This window comes from Pieris napi, chromosome 21, assembly GCF_905475465.1.
Source record: "Pieris napi chromosome 21, ilPieNapi1.2, whole genome shotgun sequence".
NCBI classification, from domain to species: Eukaryota; Metazoa; Arthropoda; class Insecta; order Lepidoptera; family Pieridae; genus Pieris; species Pieris napi.
In genome coordinates this window covers 10862796-10880614 of record NC_062254.1, presented here as the reverse complement: position 1 = coordinate 10880614, position 17819 = coordinate 10862796, and the positions used below count along the sequence as shown (strand labels likewise).

General features: G+C 32.2%; 1 protein-coding gene across 1 annotated transcript in view; it reads right to left on the bottom strand.

The window, feature by feature from the left end:
- Positions 1 to 7024, bottom strand: part of LOC125060405 (echinoderm microtubule-associated protein-like 2) — a 62990-nt gene extending 55966 nt beyond the window's left edge. The window contains exon 1 of the mRNA XM_047665294.1: positions 6761 to 7024. The gene's annotated coding sequence lies outside the window, so the exon portion shown is untranslated. The remainder of the gene's footprint in view (positions 1 to 6760) is intronic.
- Between the last annotated feature and the right edge of the window lie 10795 nt (positions 7025 to 17819).

The following is a 17819-nucleotide window of genomic DNA, read 5'->3' as shown; positions in this document are numbered from 1 at the left end:
CGTTTAGTTAATTCAATTGGGGTTGATCCCAGCGGATCATTCAACCTTTAACTACAGAGAGAACACATTTTGCCTAAAGTTAATAATAATGAATCAATGTATTTAAGTATGACTTTTATGCTTTATTTTTAAAGAAAATCACCATAAATACATATTAATTGAGTTATAATAGCTGCGTGTTTCATAATTATTCTAGGTTTTTAATAGTTATCGTCATCGTTCAAATTAACATTAGGGATCTATGAAATGATCGCTAAATATACAAAATACAGTGTTAAAGTATATCTTTATATATATATATAATTCTTCTGTGAGTGTGTATGTCACTGAACTTCTCTCAAACGACTGGACCGATTTTGATGAAATTTTTTGTGTGTGTTCAAGGGGATCTGGGAATGGTTTAGATTCACAAATCAGCCCGCCAGATGGCGCTGCAGTCGGTACTTTCATACTTTGCTTTACTAATTGCTTGAAATATCATGCAGGACAACGTCTGTCGGGTCCACTAGTATATATATATATATATATGTATATAACAAACAGCAATGTCGTAATTATACATAATGGGACATTCTTGTGTCCCTTAACTTAGGTCCCTTCCTTAGGAATAGGAAAGGTGAGCCATATTTTCCACACACGTGAGCAATATGGTTTAGGACATTTCTCGTAATTTTCCGTCACGGTACGAGCACAAAAAGAAATAATAATTTGTGTACAACTGGCGTTTGACCGGGACGCGTTGCTTGCTGTGACTATAATGTTATAATTATTTACATTTAAAGTTAAGTTAAGCTCACAAGTATGTGTGTATTTTGTTAAATATGGGTGTAAATTAAAAATAAATAATACAAACATTGCGGAGATGAGTAATGTTTTTAGTTAAAAAACGTTTCTGGAAGTAATCAAATCAAGTTTGTTCACGAGAATAAACACGCTATAATGTGCATAAATATTTTATTTGAAAAATATGTAAATTTGAATTATCAATAGACGTAGCTAAATACAGAATACCAAGGTTGCACGATAACGACGTGGAAAGATAACATCAAATAATATTCATATTACACAATTTCAATACGATATCAAACATAATTATACATGATAAGTGTTAGTCAAGTTCAATTAAATTGAAATAAAGGTCCCTGTGGCATGCCAACTTATGCTAGCAGTATTTCTTCCTCTTCTTTCTCCTGATTTGTGACGGTAACTCTGTATAGATTTAATATAATTACAATATTTTAATATAATTTTGTTAAATGATGTCTTTCTTACTAAACTGTCATACATTTGGTAGTTTATTTTGTTTTTTAAAAAGTCACTTATAAGGGAAATAATACAATAATATTTAGTTTTAACGATAACTCTTTGTAAAGCTTTATGTATTCTGGAATGATAAAAAGATAAAATGTAACTCCCTAGCGACAGCGTAGAACAATGAGATGGAATCGAATCTCGACACATGACGTCATTAAAATGACAATTATTATTAATTACACAAATACTAAACGATTATATAAGTCTTTAACGGACACAAACGCGCAACTAAACTTCAATGAATTGATGTTTAAAAAGCTTATCTATAATGAGAATCTTTCACACAGCATTGTGTAGATCGAACAAACGGCGAAAGTGGTTTAGTCGCGGGAATTGAACCGACATACTTCGTAGTAAAGGTAAAAGTGTTACACGTATCACCTTTTCTATATTACTTCAGGGCTAATTACCAGCTTTATTTTATGCTAGTTCTCCCAAATTTTACGTTCACATAATCCTACTCCTCAATCCGGCTGGTCCCGTGGGGAAAGCGACCACCACCCTCCATTCAAATTCATTGATTCATTTAGGTAACACAATGTACACTTATGAACGTCAATAAAGAAATACATATTAAGAGTAAATTAAGAACAGGACAATAATAAAAATAAAAGAAGGAGCTTCACGTCACATCCAAAACAAGACGATTACATCTGAACATTGCATTAAGAAAAATCAGAGAAAAAAAACAGAAATGAAAAAAATATGGAAGAGGCTTTTAACCTAAAAGGGGATACTTGACCACTAAAAAAACTAACTTAATTTTTACAAAATACTAACTAAGACGATACGATATTATTTTTGTATGCATTTATTAAGAAACCTCTAATGATAAAAATATCTCTCATGTTGACGTATTATTTACTTTTTTACAGCATCATTGCTTTAGTTTGGATCCGATGTATTACGACAAACGATCAAACTCGAGCAGATGTAATATATAAGACATATATATATAGCAGTGTTGTATGTGTGTTACAAGTGCACTCTCTATACCGTAACACGATGGGACGGATATCCGACAACCGCTGATTATCGCGAAATCAGTTGACGGACTAAGACCATTAAGGAGAACTCCTTAACAAATATCCAAATGACGTCACCTGAGGACGCAGTTCAATTGTACTCGTATATATAAGCCTTATTTTGGCAAACTTAGAAAACTATAAATGATCGTGTTTCATTATTTCTATATAATATGTATTATAAAAAAATATGCACTGTTGGCCGAGTGGCTTCAGGGTACGACACATCCCTGAGGTCGTAGGTTTCATCCCAGCTGTGCACCAATGGGCAATTGACAAATGATCATGAAACAGATACAGAAATCTGAGGCCCAGACCTTAAAAATGTCGTAGCGCCATTGATTTATTTATTTTTATTTTATATTAACTATAAAAATAATTCGATTTACATATTCACGCCTTAACTACAAAAAATCCAGATTTAAAATCTAGTTTTCATTCGTTTGAAAATACATACAAAAATTTACCAGCGAAATTGCCGACTAGTTAATTTTGTATTAATCCCAATTGTGTATACGATACATGACGTATTTATCACTTGCTATTTTTATCAGTTGACTGATAAGGGCAAATTGTTTACGCAAAACTGGGTTAATGTTTTAGTTTAATCTGGCTTCTTTGTATCTCTGTTTAATATAACTTCTTGTTAGCGATAGGGCTAGGATACTGGATATGGCGTAAGTATAATATTCGAGTCTTTAACCTTGTATGATAATAGAATAGTATATGGTTGGACTTAGATAGATTTAATATTATAAAAGCGTTTTTATAACTTGAAATTTAAGCGTTTTCAATATGTGATAATTTTATTGACTTCGCATGCCACAAATTTTACAAGTCCACAATTTATATCAAATATCAGGAGTTTTCTGATTCTTTTAGCTCTGGCCACCTGAGATTCAAAGCAATTTAATTTAGTATTTAAAATAAAATTTCATATTTCACAAAAAATCTTTTACATCGTATAAAAGCAGATCTCAGTTTACTTCGTGTTGTTGTTGATGCCTGAATTCGATAGCAGGCATTATAATATATTCTAGTACAGTGGAATCTCGATAACTCGAACCTTGTTAAGTCGAAATCCTCAGTAAGTCGAAAAAAATTGCCATTCCCTTCCACTGAACCCCTAAATACTCGATATCTCGAATTATTTAGACTTTAACTCGGACAAAATGTTATTTCCGTACGAAGTATAAAACACATTTATACTCTATAACTCGAATTTCAAAAAGGAGACTCCTTAAGACGTAGTTAGTAAAATATGACGTCTTACTTGGAAATAATAGCAATAAAATCCAAAATGATTGTCTTGTTCGGGGCTTCTATGCTATATTTTTGTCTTTTACACGAGCAATGAATGAATGCATCTATAGCATACACTCGAAAAATACAATTAGAAATAACCTCTGTAAGTCGAAATTTCAGTTCAGTCTCGAAGTTCTTGTTAAGTCGAAAATCGTCGATTTTTTTGCATTTCCCTTGACAATCGAGTTATAGAGATTCCACTATACTATCCTTGTCATACTTAAGTCCTTTTGAGTTATCTTATTGGAATCATTACTTCCTATTATATAAGTAGAATTACATAGTTTAAGTATTATGAATGTTAACGACCCCATTATAGTCTTTGTACTTTGAACTAAAATTAACGTGAGATGAGAACTATGGTGCATCGTAAAAACGGTAAAAATGTACTTTCACTTGCTTCTAAACAACTAGATTGACCCCAGTGAGATAAGGGGGTCAGTGACCTCTACCTGCCGTGTTGGTGCAATGTTGATTCAAAAGATGCGCTTTATGATATTCATTAGGCAACATAGAATACATTACAAATTAAGTAATATTTGTTACTCGTTGCATCATGACAGTAAAATACCATGATAGACCAGTGCAGATAGCCTTCAAAATAAATAAAAAGTGAAAAAAATTACAGTAGGATGAAACCCATTAGAAAGGCAGGGGAATATGATCAAAATGAAAGGAAAAATAAATTACGGTCGATCTGAGGTCGGGAAGGGGTAGGGGGGGGAGTTTTAAGGGTAAAAAACGGTTTATCTCGATTTCCGGCAAAACTAAAAGTCCTATCGAAGAAAGTTAAATGGCAAAGTTGTAGGTAATAAAAAGATCTAAAACTTTTGTATTCATAAATTTTTCACATAACCTCAAAATTGGTGTGAAAAATTCAAAAAACCAAGTTTTTGGTTTTTTATTTTTATCTTTAACAAAAATATATTTTTTTTAACGAAATTTGGTGAAAACTTACCTTTCTATGTCCCAAATACACTGTAATTTATTTGATTAAAAATATTTATTTGTTCACCTTATTTTGAATAAATATCGAAAAAACACCCTAATTTTCAATCGAAAATTCTGACGTCATAATTTCAGCTTTTTTAAAAAAATTGGTGTGCTTTCAGTTCGTTGAAATCTCTACTTTCCTATGGTAAAAAAATATATATATATTACCATAGTAAATCTTCTCAGAAAACGCAAAAAATCGTATGCAGTAACGCCCAGACCTGTCATCCCCTTCCTTACTTCTCTATGAAATACGAAAATTTTAGCCCATCTAAAGGCTAAACTTTTTTTAAGGTCACTCAGGTATATATAAGTTATCTTAAAATAGTAATAAATAGGCATCTGATTATAATTTAAAGAAGATTCATAGAGAAGTAGGGAAGGGTATGACGAGTCTGGGCGTTACTGCATACGATGTTTTGCATTTTCTGAGAAGATTTTCTATGGTAATATATATATATTTTTTTACCATAGGAAAGTAGAGATTTCAACGAACTGAAAGCACACCAATTTTTTTAAAAAAGCTGAAATTTTGACGTCAGAATTTTCGATTGAAAATTAGGGTGTTTTTTCGATATTAATTCAAAATAAGGTGAACAAATAAATATTTTTAATCAAATAAATTACAGTGTATTTGGGACATAGAAAGGTAAGTTTTCACCAAATTTCGTTAAAAAAAATATATTTTTGTTAAAGATAAAAATAAAAAACCAAAAACTTGGTTTTTTGAATTTTTCACACCAATTTTGAGGTTATGTGATAAATGTGTGAATACAAAAGTTTTAGATCTTTTTATTACCTACAACTTTGCCATTTAACTTTCTTCGATAGGACTTTTAGTTTTGCCGGAAATCGAGATAAACCGTTTTTTACCCTTAAAACTCCCCCCCCTACCCCTTCCCGACCTCAGATCGACCGTAATTTATTTTTCCTTTCATTTTGATCATATTCCCCTGCTTTTCTAATGGGTTTCATCCTACTGTAATTTTTTTTGGTTTCAAAAATTATCGGCACTGGTCTATGAGTACAGAGAGCAAAATTAGTAAAAATATATATACGATATATTATTTATATAAATAAGTTGTGTACGCTTATTAATTAGTTGAGAATCTCGTCTTTCAGGAATCCCCGAGTCGAGGTATAAAGGTATTAAAAACCTTTTTTTTATAAACAGCTTTATCTTTATAAAGTGCATAACTTAAAGGTTTAAAGGTACGTAAAGGAAAGCAGGTAGATGAAAAGGTTAAATAAAAAATGCGGACCCATAAACGCGTAAACGCGTCCTCTGCCGGCGGGCGGTGACCTCCACAAACTGGTATTGCCTATATCCAACCTAGCCTAGGTCGCTAACATACCATTCATAGAAGGCAGGGCCACGATACCAAACAAGAAGATTTTTTTAATATGGTCATTCATCAATACTATTTCTAACTTTTTTCCAGATAATTAATGACCAGTCTAACTGTTAAAAAGTAACCTAGCGAGCTGTCTGCTTAATAGAAATGTTAGTATAGCTGGATGCGCCTTAACCGCTTATGGAATAGCTAAACGCTGAACTATGAAATGGAACTCTGGAGCTAGGTTTTTTTATAGCCAATAACAATTTGATTAATTTCCTTTCACAAACACACATCGATTAGTTTTAAGAAAATATTTTTTTATACCTAGATGGTATTGACGTCCGATGAGAGGCGTAAATGGTGTCAAGATAACTAGATAAAAGGTTTGTATCTTGTGCTGGTGCACTGTACAATAGTTATTTATTGCTAACAATAATAGCCTAGCTCAGGTAATCTTAATATTAATTTACTTAAGTTATACCTATGCGATGTGACGTCAAGACAGATGATGTTGATGGCCTTGAGATCAGTTTTGCTTTCCGATACAAAATTTATTTGTCGCCGATGACGTGGGCTTTTATGCTATTTCCGTATTAATTTCATTTAACAATTCATTAGTTAAAATGCAGAATTTTAGCATGCGCTTCACGTTCGAAATTCAAATTCGGAAGGACGCCAACCGACGAAATTGTCAAAAATTTGTTAACATATTTTTTAATCAATTTGCATGTATTATCATACACTTTCCTAACTTATATACTAATTTTTAAGTAAATATCTTACCAAAGCAAATATGAGTTAATCCAATCTTTAAGTTGAGTTGAGTATTACTCGAAATTTAGACGAAAACTTCGAGAAAACTTAACAAAACTATCACAAATTACCCACGAGTGTTACAAACACATTAATTCACTTAACTACCACTGCACAATGTCTTTATTTGGTTCAAAACCATCTATACGCCTCTACGTACAGAGTTTTGAGGATATTTTACCACAGCAAAATGCCGAACGTCCACCTTGACGAAGCCTTTAAAAGATACTGGCCATAGATTAAAATTGCGACGCGAGGCGCGAGGGAAACGATCACCTGTGTGACTGTACCTAATATGTATTATCTTTTTTTCAAAAATAACAACTGCATTTTAATATTTTGTGTATTTAACTTATTAATTTTAAATGTTGTAAATATTATCTTTGTTGGAATTTATTTATTAGCTTTTTGTTTAAATTTTACTATAAATTTATCGCGCAACATTTTATAACTAGAAGCCATGGCTTAAATTTTTTGAAAAATCTGTTTTTCTTTACAATACAGCGAGGAATTGCTTCTAGCATTAAAGGTAAATTGCCACAGGGACCAATCTTTTTAAATCTACTTTAGTGTTCTATTTATTCCTTTATTTCATAGGTTATATTCAAAAGTAAATTAATTGAAAATACCTATTTTTCTTTAAAAAAATGAGATGGGTACAAGCAAAATTCTAGTTTTTCCTTAAACGTTTAAACCAAATGTATTTAAAACCTTCGCAAAGTAACAAAAAGCAAATGATTTAATATTGAATAGCTAGAAAAAACATCAATCATTGAACTTACGCTTTTTTGTTGCTGTTTTTATAACTATCAGTTCACTTTCATTGTGACTGTTACAAATTATTTACTAGTAGGCATGCCTATGAATAGTTTTCTTATTAAAACGGTAATTTTTCTTCATTTACGATTTAATTCCGCTCTTTTCCTTTCTTTAATATATGAAAATTTTAGGATATTTGGTGCTGGGGAAAGGCCTAAGTTTCAGTATACAAATGAACTGGTTTGTAAATTTTTCATCGCGTAAGGAGCGTTGAATTTGTAAATAAAAAAAATTCTCAAAAAATTCTATGCAAGAGATTAAAAAACCGTTACTGATATACATAAAAGAATACATTTTGAGAACGGTTAGGTTTTTTCTGAAGAGTTGGGTAGCAGGTACCCGGGCGGCAGGTACCCGGGTGGCAGGTGAATTGTTTGACTAACTTTTATATGTTAAAAAGTGTATCCCATATTATGTCCAATTTATTAGCTTATGTAAGACGTTATCTGGGCGATAGTAGTTACCGGTGATCATAGGGAAAGAAAATGGAGACTTTTCTAAATAATTATAATTACGTTTAGTAATAATGTACGTAATGTAATGTAATTACGTTTAGTAAAATAAAGGTCACCCTTACTTAAAAAAGCAACAATTAAAAGATTTTAAAGTTTTGAACAATTATTAATTTACCAAAATACCTTGTACTTGCAGTTTCGATGTTTTAGAATAAATTACCATTCGCAATTCTTGATTAAAGGCATTCGCCATGTGCATAGACACATGCCGTTAAAAAAACGTTGATAACAGATGGCACGAGATCAATTGCACACATCTGCCGGTGCTTATGGCCTGGCGAGAATAGTCATTCACCTGTATAACCGGTAAAAATTAAAATAGTATTTAATGTGAACAATTCCAATAACTATGAGATAGAATCACCTGTAGCTCTGTCAGTACTTGGTTTGTGTTGTAAATATTGCATTATGAATAATTGTTCCATAGATTTACTTATGCCAGAGTTTTCTTATTTATTTCCATACTTAAACATTGTTGGTCTATTAATTTAATTGACAACTATGGCCAGTCATCTGATATGTTCAGTGAAAGACATGTTGATATTTTAGTCCAGTCAGTCAAGACAATTAATTCATTATAATTCCAAAAGTTTTCAAATTTTGATGTAAGGTCGGGAGTGGTATTAAAACAAACTATAAAATTTTGCAACCTGCTCTGCGGTCCGGAACATTGTTAAAAATAAGTTTTGGTCGTGAAAAAAATTCCAAAAGTTCTGCAAACTTGGGGAAGTTTTCGATATAATATTTCATATCACGTATAAAATTTGCAACCAACCTAAGTGTACGGAACATTTTTTGTTATTAAAAATTAATGTTTTTCTTTATTAAACTGAAGGAAAACGTTCCAAAAGTTCTGCAAATTTGACAGATATATCGAAAATAAAATAAATAACAAAAAATGTTCCGTACACTTAGGTTGGTTGCAAATTTTATACGTGATATGAAATATTATATCGAAAACTTCCCCAAGTTTGCAGAACTTTTGGAACTTTTTTCACGACCATACAGCAAAAATTAATTTAATTGCAATTTTAACAATGTTCCGGACTGCGGACAAGGTTGCAAAATGAGATTTATTGTCGTCCCAATGTACCATTCACTTGACCGAAGTTTGAAAACTTTTGGAATTATTATCAAATTTTCGATTTCGAATGTCTATAATGACTGGTCTATTTCTCATGTTAACAAAACCAAGACGGCTTTTGACATTTATATTACGAACTAAAAGATGTTAAACTTTGGCTGAAATTTAAATATCTTTATTTTGACAGTTAAGTATTGAGAATGGCTTCTTAAATTCTTATAAGTTTAAACAGAATATAACAAAAAATACTGAGACGCGAGCCGACGGATGACCAATATAAAAAAGAAGTAAAAATACTTTGTGATATGTATCCTGATCCTGCATTGTACTTTATAAGTATTATGCACAGTCTTAATACCTATATATAAATTACGCGTCACGTTGTTTGTCCGCTATGAACTCCTAAACAACTTAACCGATTTCAATCAAATTTGCACACCGTGTGTAGTTTGATCAAAAAAAAATCTAAAAGATAGGATAGCTTGCATATTAATTTATACCCGCACTATTATTTTATTCGAAATTATTTGTTTATTATTTGACAGTCACAATTCGACAGTGTTGAAAGTACCAACGTTTCACATAAGCTACAAAAATTATGCCATAACCACCAAAAAAGCATGGTGGTCACATGACTGGTGTTCTCCTACCTCTGAGTCTGCTTGTATCATATAAGTGTGTTGTGAATAATTGAAATGTAAACGTCATTGAAACAGTTGAATAGATAATAAAGTCAAACAAACATTTCTATAAGAGATATTTCTATAGTAAATTTATTCATAATTAAATCTTTTAATTAAAGTTAGCCAGAGTATATATTATACTCCTCCATCAGCTGTCTATAATAATGTTGAAAATGTATTAGAGGAGATATTGTGTAAATTAGTAAAGTGTAATAAAGGGCTAATTGTGTGTGGGGACTTTAATGTCAATTTACTTTGTCATTCTAATTCAAGTGTACGCATACTTAGTCTTTTTCGTTCATACAATTTAATAAATCAATTTCATTCACCCACAAGAATAACAGCTAGCACCGCAACTTGTATAGATAACATATATAGTGACATAGCCCCTTTGAATGTTTGTATTTTCAATAGATTTAAATCTGATCACACTGGTCAATGGTTTGAATTCCAATTAAGGAAACAAAAAACATGTAAAAAGAAGAAAATTGTGATAACTCCTATTACAAATGACCGTTTGGACAGATTTAGAGAAGCATTGGTCTATAGAATGCCATTTCTGTGTGGCAACTCATCCCCTAATAATTTATACAATACTTTTTTTGGATCATTTATTGATGAATTCAAGAAGGTATTTACTCAAAAGACTTTATTGGTCTCTGAGAAAACAAGTTTCTGTGACTGGGCAAATGAGGAGTTACACAGGAAAAGGTTAAAATTATATGAAATCTATGACGAAATGCAATATAACACTAGTGTGGAATTTAGGGAATATGTTAGGTTGTATTCAAATAATTTCAAAAAAGATTGCAAAACTGCAAAGTCTCAATATTTAAGTTCAAAAATAAAAAATAGCATGGATAAAGTAAAAGCTACCTGGAAAATAATAAATGAAGAATCAGGTAAAACGTCTGACAAACGAACTGATTATATGTTAAAAGTTAAAGGGAAGTTAATAAAATCTGACCCAGAGGTAGCTTCTTCTTTTGAAGAGTTCTTTACAAATGTACCACTAAATACGACCAAGTCCCTAGATTCTTCACCTGCTGCTGCGATCTCATTGCTAGAAAAATGTGTACCTGAATGTAATATTAAATTTCAGTTTAAACATATAACTTGTAATGATATCGTTAAAACTTTTAAGCTTATTAATTTAAAAAAAAGTAAAGATATATGGGGTATGTCAACAGTCATTTTAAATTCCGTTATTAATGTAATAAGCTCTGAATTGTCTATAATTTTTAACAGCTGTATCGATTGTGGAGTCTTTCCGGACGAAATGAAATTAAGTAAGATTACACCGTTGTTCAAGGCAGGTAGTGAGTCTGATCCGTCAAACTTCAGACCTGTTTCCGTGCTCCCTGCGTTGAGCAAAGTTTTTGAAAAGATAATGCTAGACCAGCTTTCTTTACATTTTAATAAAAATAAACTCTTACATAATAAACAGTATGGTTTCACTAAGGGTCGCTCCACAATCGATGCCGGTGTGAAGTTGATTTCGGACATATTTAACGCCTGGGAAGAATCATATGATGGAGTCGGCGTCTTTTGTGACCTGTCAAAGGCCTTTGACTGTGTTCATCCTGATATACTCGTTGGAAAGCTTCAACACTATGGCGTTGATGGCAAAGCTTCCAGCCTGATGAATTCATATTTAAAGGGAAGGATCCAAAGAGTTCATGTCAATGGAGTCACCTCTCCGGGTTCGCAGGTATCAATGGGCGTCCCCCAAGGATCGATTCTCGGGCCTTTCTTATTTCTGATTTACATAAATGACCTCCCATTCTTTGTCAACGAAGTTCATGAGATGGTATTGTTTGCTGATGACACTTCACTTCTATTTAAAGTGAATAGGAATTATTGGACGATGTAAACAATTCTATCTCTCGTATAGTTAACTGGTTTAATGTAAATAACTTATTGCTTAATGAGAATAAAACAAAATGTATTAGATTTACAACTACTAGCGTAAAGCGAGATATTGGTAGCCTGAAAATTAAGGACAGTGAACTAAACTTTGTTGACAAAACTGTTTTTCTAGGCATAACAATAGATAGTAAACTCCAATGGGGCCCACACATAGAGACTCTTTCGAATAGGCTGAGCTCTGCAGCATATGCAGTAAAGAAAATCCGACAGTTTACTGATGAGGACACGGCTAAAATTGTGTATCATAGCTACTTTCATAGCGTTATGTCGTACGGCATTTTATTGTGGGGTGCTGCTGCAGAGGTTCAATCCATATTTGTGCTGCAGAAGCGGGCTGTTCGGGGTATTTGTTGTGTTTCTCCGAGGGAGTCGGTACGGAATAAGTTTAAGGAATTAAATATTATGACACTATCTGGTCAATATATTCTTGAAGCCTTGTTGTATGTCCAAAAAAATATAAACGATTTTAAAACAAATGGTGACTTTCACCAGTATAATACGCGAAATAGAACTAATTTGAGTGTACGACCAACCAGGCTCCAAAAGATAAACCACTCCTTATATGGAAATTGTATTCGTTTTTACAACAAACTCCCAAGCGCAATTAGAGAATTATCACTAAATAAATTCAAAGTCCTCGTTAAACGAAAATTAATCAACAAAGCTTTTTATAAATTTGAGGACTACTTAAATGATCCTAATCCTTGGGATTGAATTGCTCCAGTTCAAACAATTTGTATGACAATACTTGGCGATTAAAAAGAGTGGCGGAAAGTTTCTTGCCAGTTCTTCTTACCCGCTCTACGCCCTTGACTTGCGAACTGGTAGTAAATGTAAATTTACGATTAATTTAACTTGACTATTCAAAAGTGTACTTGGTTACCTACTTGAATAAAGATATTTTGAGTTTGAGTTTGAGTTTGAGTTTACTTCTCCACCATTCTGTAACTTGTATGTGATCATTGTCTCACATACGCAAATGTTTTATAACGTGTATCCTTAAACACATAGTTACATCTTTATGTAAAACATTTAGATTATCTAAATAAATGGACATATTCAAACAAAGAGGGGGCGCTGTTTCAGACTTTAATAAGTATGTATTAGTTCAAATTTATTCTGAATCTAATCTATCGCTGGTCCATAAATTAAAGATCTGTAGTAGTAGACTTGCAACTTCTTAAGATATCGTATAGGAAACCTTTTCGCTACTTAACTTCAAAATTGTACAATCAAAATTTCGAACGATTAGACAACTATACTTAATAGCAATATGCAGACTTCGGAAAGAAACACCGACTACACCACGTTATACACACTTTTCTCCTTCAGACTTTCTTAAAAACAAAATTTTCACTATCGATTCAAAACTTTATATTCACTAACAATCTTAAACAACATTATCTCAACCTGTCCTATATTAAAACGGAAGATATTCTTGTTGTTGAGCAGTGTTGGCCTAGTGGCTTCAGCGTGCGACTCTCATCTGAGGTCGTAGGTTCGATTCCCGGCTGTGCACCAATCGCCTTTCTTTCTATGTGCACATTTAAATTGGCTCGAACGGTGACGGAAAACATCATGAGGAAACCGGCTTGCCTTATACCCAAAAAGTCGAGCGCGTGCGTCAGGCACAGAAGGCTGATCAGTGATCAAAAAGGTTGTAGCGCCATGATGTTTTGTTATTCTTATTGTGCAACAATATTTTCACTATAAAATGTAAGTGTTATGTAGAAATTATTCTAATCCCGTAACATGTCAAAGGGAAGAGACTAACTGCCCACGACACAGGAAATCCTAGTGTGGAGGCTAGTGCACTTTTTTTTACCTAAATATCGAAGTGTCGACCCTTTTTCCCTTATAATTATAATAAAACTTGTAGAATAAATTACTTATATTTCACATTTGTAATGGTAAGCGTAATACCACAGTATTACTATTGTTTAAAACTACTTTACAAAGTCAATTGATCAGATTTCTTAGCTTCAATTGAACAAGGTCTTGTGGTTGCAATAAAACAATAAGATACGGTAATAGATACTTCGGGACATTCACAAGTTTACCCTTGATTTATTTAATTGTGATAGTATTAAAGTTACTGTTATATTTTACGCTAATTGAATTAAAATATAACTTCTTATTTAGACCATACATACCAATAGCACTACAACCTTTTGGGCTTAGATTTATGTATCTGATCCGTGATCATTTCTAATAGGTTCTGTGACTGACACCCACCGTCGACTTTTTGAGTCTAATGCATGTCGGTTTCCTCTCGATATTTTCCGTACGAGCGAGTGTTAAATGTTCACCATAATTGTCAAGTATTTTAGAAAAGATAGCTTGTAACATATACTGTTATATATGGTATGGTGGAATAAATAAATATACTGTTATGCAGAATAACTAAGAAAAAAATCTTTTAAAATACCTACTACAATGACAAAATCGCGAAACATTACTTCAAGACGTAACAATTACGCAACTCATTTAAATTACATATTTACATGTAATGAAGTAAAACTCATTTGTACCATCAATCATTATAATCCGGATATTACAGAGTGATATTATAATTATTACATAAATTTAAATTGCAAGACGTGACGGGAAATAGAAATGTTATAATAGTAAGTCGTGACAGGAATCTTATGTGACACAAAAATGGCGGCTTGCATTCATCAGTTACATTGTGAGCTCTGTGTTCTCTATATATTTGTATGTAGCTATATGTGTGCAATCCATGAATTATTGAAATGGGTATCTTTTATTTGTAAAAAAATTGGCTAACAGTTTCATCATCGGATGTTGAGACAGAATACGAAATTCCACGCATATCACCGATTTTTTTAAAGCGGTCTGCCGCGCACCACCAGTATGTGGAACCATCTGTCAACTGATGTATTTCCGAACCAATTCGATTAAGGGTCCTTCAAGAAAGCCTCGGGAGCCCTCTGACATTGAGAGAGCCCATGGGCGACGATATCACTTAAAATCCGGTGAGCTGCGTGCCCCCTAAGTCTAATTGGCTCGGAAATACATTAGTGGGCAGGATTCCACATAGTGGTGGTGCTCAAAAGCTGCCCAAAAAACCGCTCAGTTCTGGAACTGGACGTCGAGATTATACGACACATTTCGTATTCTACCTCGACGACCGATGATGAAACTCAGCTGCAGGTATTAATCCGAACAACTCCTCTGAACACTCTCCGTAGTAAATGCAAAAGAGGTTCAAGAGATGCTTGGTATGGATACTCAATATAAAATTAACTGCAGATAGATTAATGGACTTATTAAAACTACTTATAAGTAGTGACTAAAGCTTATTTTAATAGGTGTCTTACGTTGAATTAACCATACAAAAAACATCTTATTTCATATCATGATCTTATTTGTAATATCGATTTTAAAATACTTTTCATTTTAGATAATGATAATTGATTATTATGAATAACTAATTAGTCAAGTTTAATTAATAATTACAGATTATCTAAGTCTTCTTGTAATATAATCACAGACAGAAATTGTTGTGTAATATTTAAAATTTTGTAATACATAGAGTTTTGTTCGATGTCATTCTCAATTTATTAAAAACAAAGACAGCAAGTCAATATTAGATTTAAAAAAAAACTATTTAGTAGGTACTTTGTAACGGTGATTCAAATAATTATACTTGAAAGTTTATTTTTAACTAAGATAATAAGGTATTTACATCAGTAAAAGATATAATATCAGTAAAAGATACAATATACATAGTTTGTATTTAGGTTTCTTAAAAATACCAGATTATTATCATATTTCAAAATTAAATTAAGAGCGGGATTAACCAAAATTGCTCGGTGGATTTGATTCTAAGTATGTGATGTTTTAATAAAAAAAATGTATTGATCCTTCACAATGATCTGAATGATGAAATTAAAATAATAATGAAAAATTAATTATTTTAATTTCATCAAATTAGTTTGGCCGAGATCTGTTATAAGCGATTTTATTAAGTATTGTATATTTTACCAGTTATTTAAATAAAAATTTTACGGTGTTTACGCTTTATCAGCGCGCTATTTAGCCATTAGCTGAGAAGAGGAGGAGGAAAGGTGCTTAGGTACTCCAGCCCCGACTGATGAGGACTCAACAAAATACGCACTCATTATATCTAGTTTCTTGTTTGTATATTGTAAATCTATTTGTGTTTTTGAGTAATATATCTGAAAATGAATTACATATGTTAGTTTCGGTCATGTTTATTTGTAGATTATTTGATTTCATCCAGTTGATGGCGTCGCCTAGAGATTTCATTAAATTATTTTTTAAATCTTGTTCGATTTTAATTCTAACGAATGTTAATTATGTTCACAAATTAATTACTATTACTTGAGGGGTTCTGCAATTTACTACTATTGGTCCTATGACTTCCTATACTATCATCCTTTGACTCTCTCTTGTATAGCAAGTAAAATGTAAATTTTCTCATACACTGCTTACTGTGTACTACAAGCATAAAAAATAATCCGATCAATCAAAGCGTTAACCTTTCTATTATATTGTTAACTTTCCATCCGCCACATAACGAGATACACTTTGCCCGCGGCGCCGCTCGTTACAAACACGCCGACGTTACATCGACAACACTTATTACAATTTGCAAGATGACTTGGTGATGTACAGAATAATGTACTTAGTTGAAAGTTTTGTTTTCAGCCACGTTTGTTTTAAAATAGTATTAATTTATAACTAGCTTTAAATATAGATATTTTTATTAGATACTAGCTGTTGGAATAATCAAATAAAGTAATAAATTATAAAAAAAATAGCTACGCACTAAAAAGAGGTGGTTTTAAGAAACGGGTATTAAAAAGCCAGGAAGTTCAACGCGCTTTTTTTTAAGATATGTATTATATAATATATGAATTCACCTTAAAGGTTAAACGTTCTCCTTTCATGACAGTGTAAACACAATTTGAGATGGACATAAGAGTACTTTAGTCTATGTCAAATTGTGTTGGAGTGAAATAGTTAGTTTTAATAATAGTTTAAGTATAATAGTTTTAGTGCAGTAGTTGAAGTAGGTTATATTTAAGTAATTATTTCATTAAAACCAGAGTAGGTACAAGTTGAACGCGTATAAATAGCACTGTAAAAATATCATGGGTTTAAAGATTTCGGGTTAAAAGTACCGATAACCGAAGCATGCATGGTGAAAGACATGAAAGTAGATGAAGCGAGAGAGGTATGTTAAAACCGTAGCAAGTGGAGATCCGTGGTCACAACTGGATGACTGGTGGAACATGTATAAAAGATGTCCTAACTATTAGTTTATTTACACGCCGTAAATAAGCATTATTAAACTAATTTTAACGTACATAACTCATAAGTTCATTCCTTTTCTGAAAATGTTATTTTTTATATAATACTATACCTACTGCCCCCGCGAACTTCGTTTGTCCTTAATGTGCATTCACTTACCTTCCTTTTTAGTACATACCAACATGGAAAATTTTGCTATGCTACCCCAGAAAATGTTCAGTTATCCAAAATGAAAACTTTTAGGTTTTTCTGTGAATTTTTCTCGATATAAACCTCAGAGCTCATGTCATAAATTTTTAAATAACAAATAAAAATAGGAGTTGATCGTAGAGGGGTGAAAATTAAGGGTTGTATGCATTTTTTTATGCTGTATCATAATAAAATAAAAACAAAAGAAGTGTCTTAAAAATAAAGAAAAATGGAAAAAATGGGCTGGACCACTCTTAACATTTAGGGAGATCAAAAATAGATGTTGTCCGATTCGCAGACCAAACCGATATGCACTCAAAGTTTCACGAAAGTTGGTCGAGCCATTTTGGAGGAGTAAACTCAAATTACAAGCACCGAGGCACGAGAATTTTATATACTAGATAGTAACATTTTTCGTATAAAGTTTGTTATGATATACCTGATACAGATTTATTTTAAAACGTGCTATATCTAGGCTATACCTACCCAGATCATTTGTTCAATACATT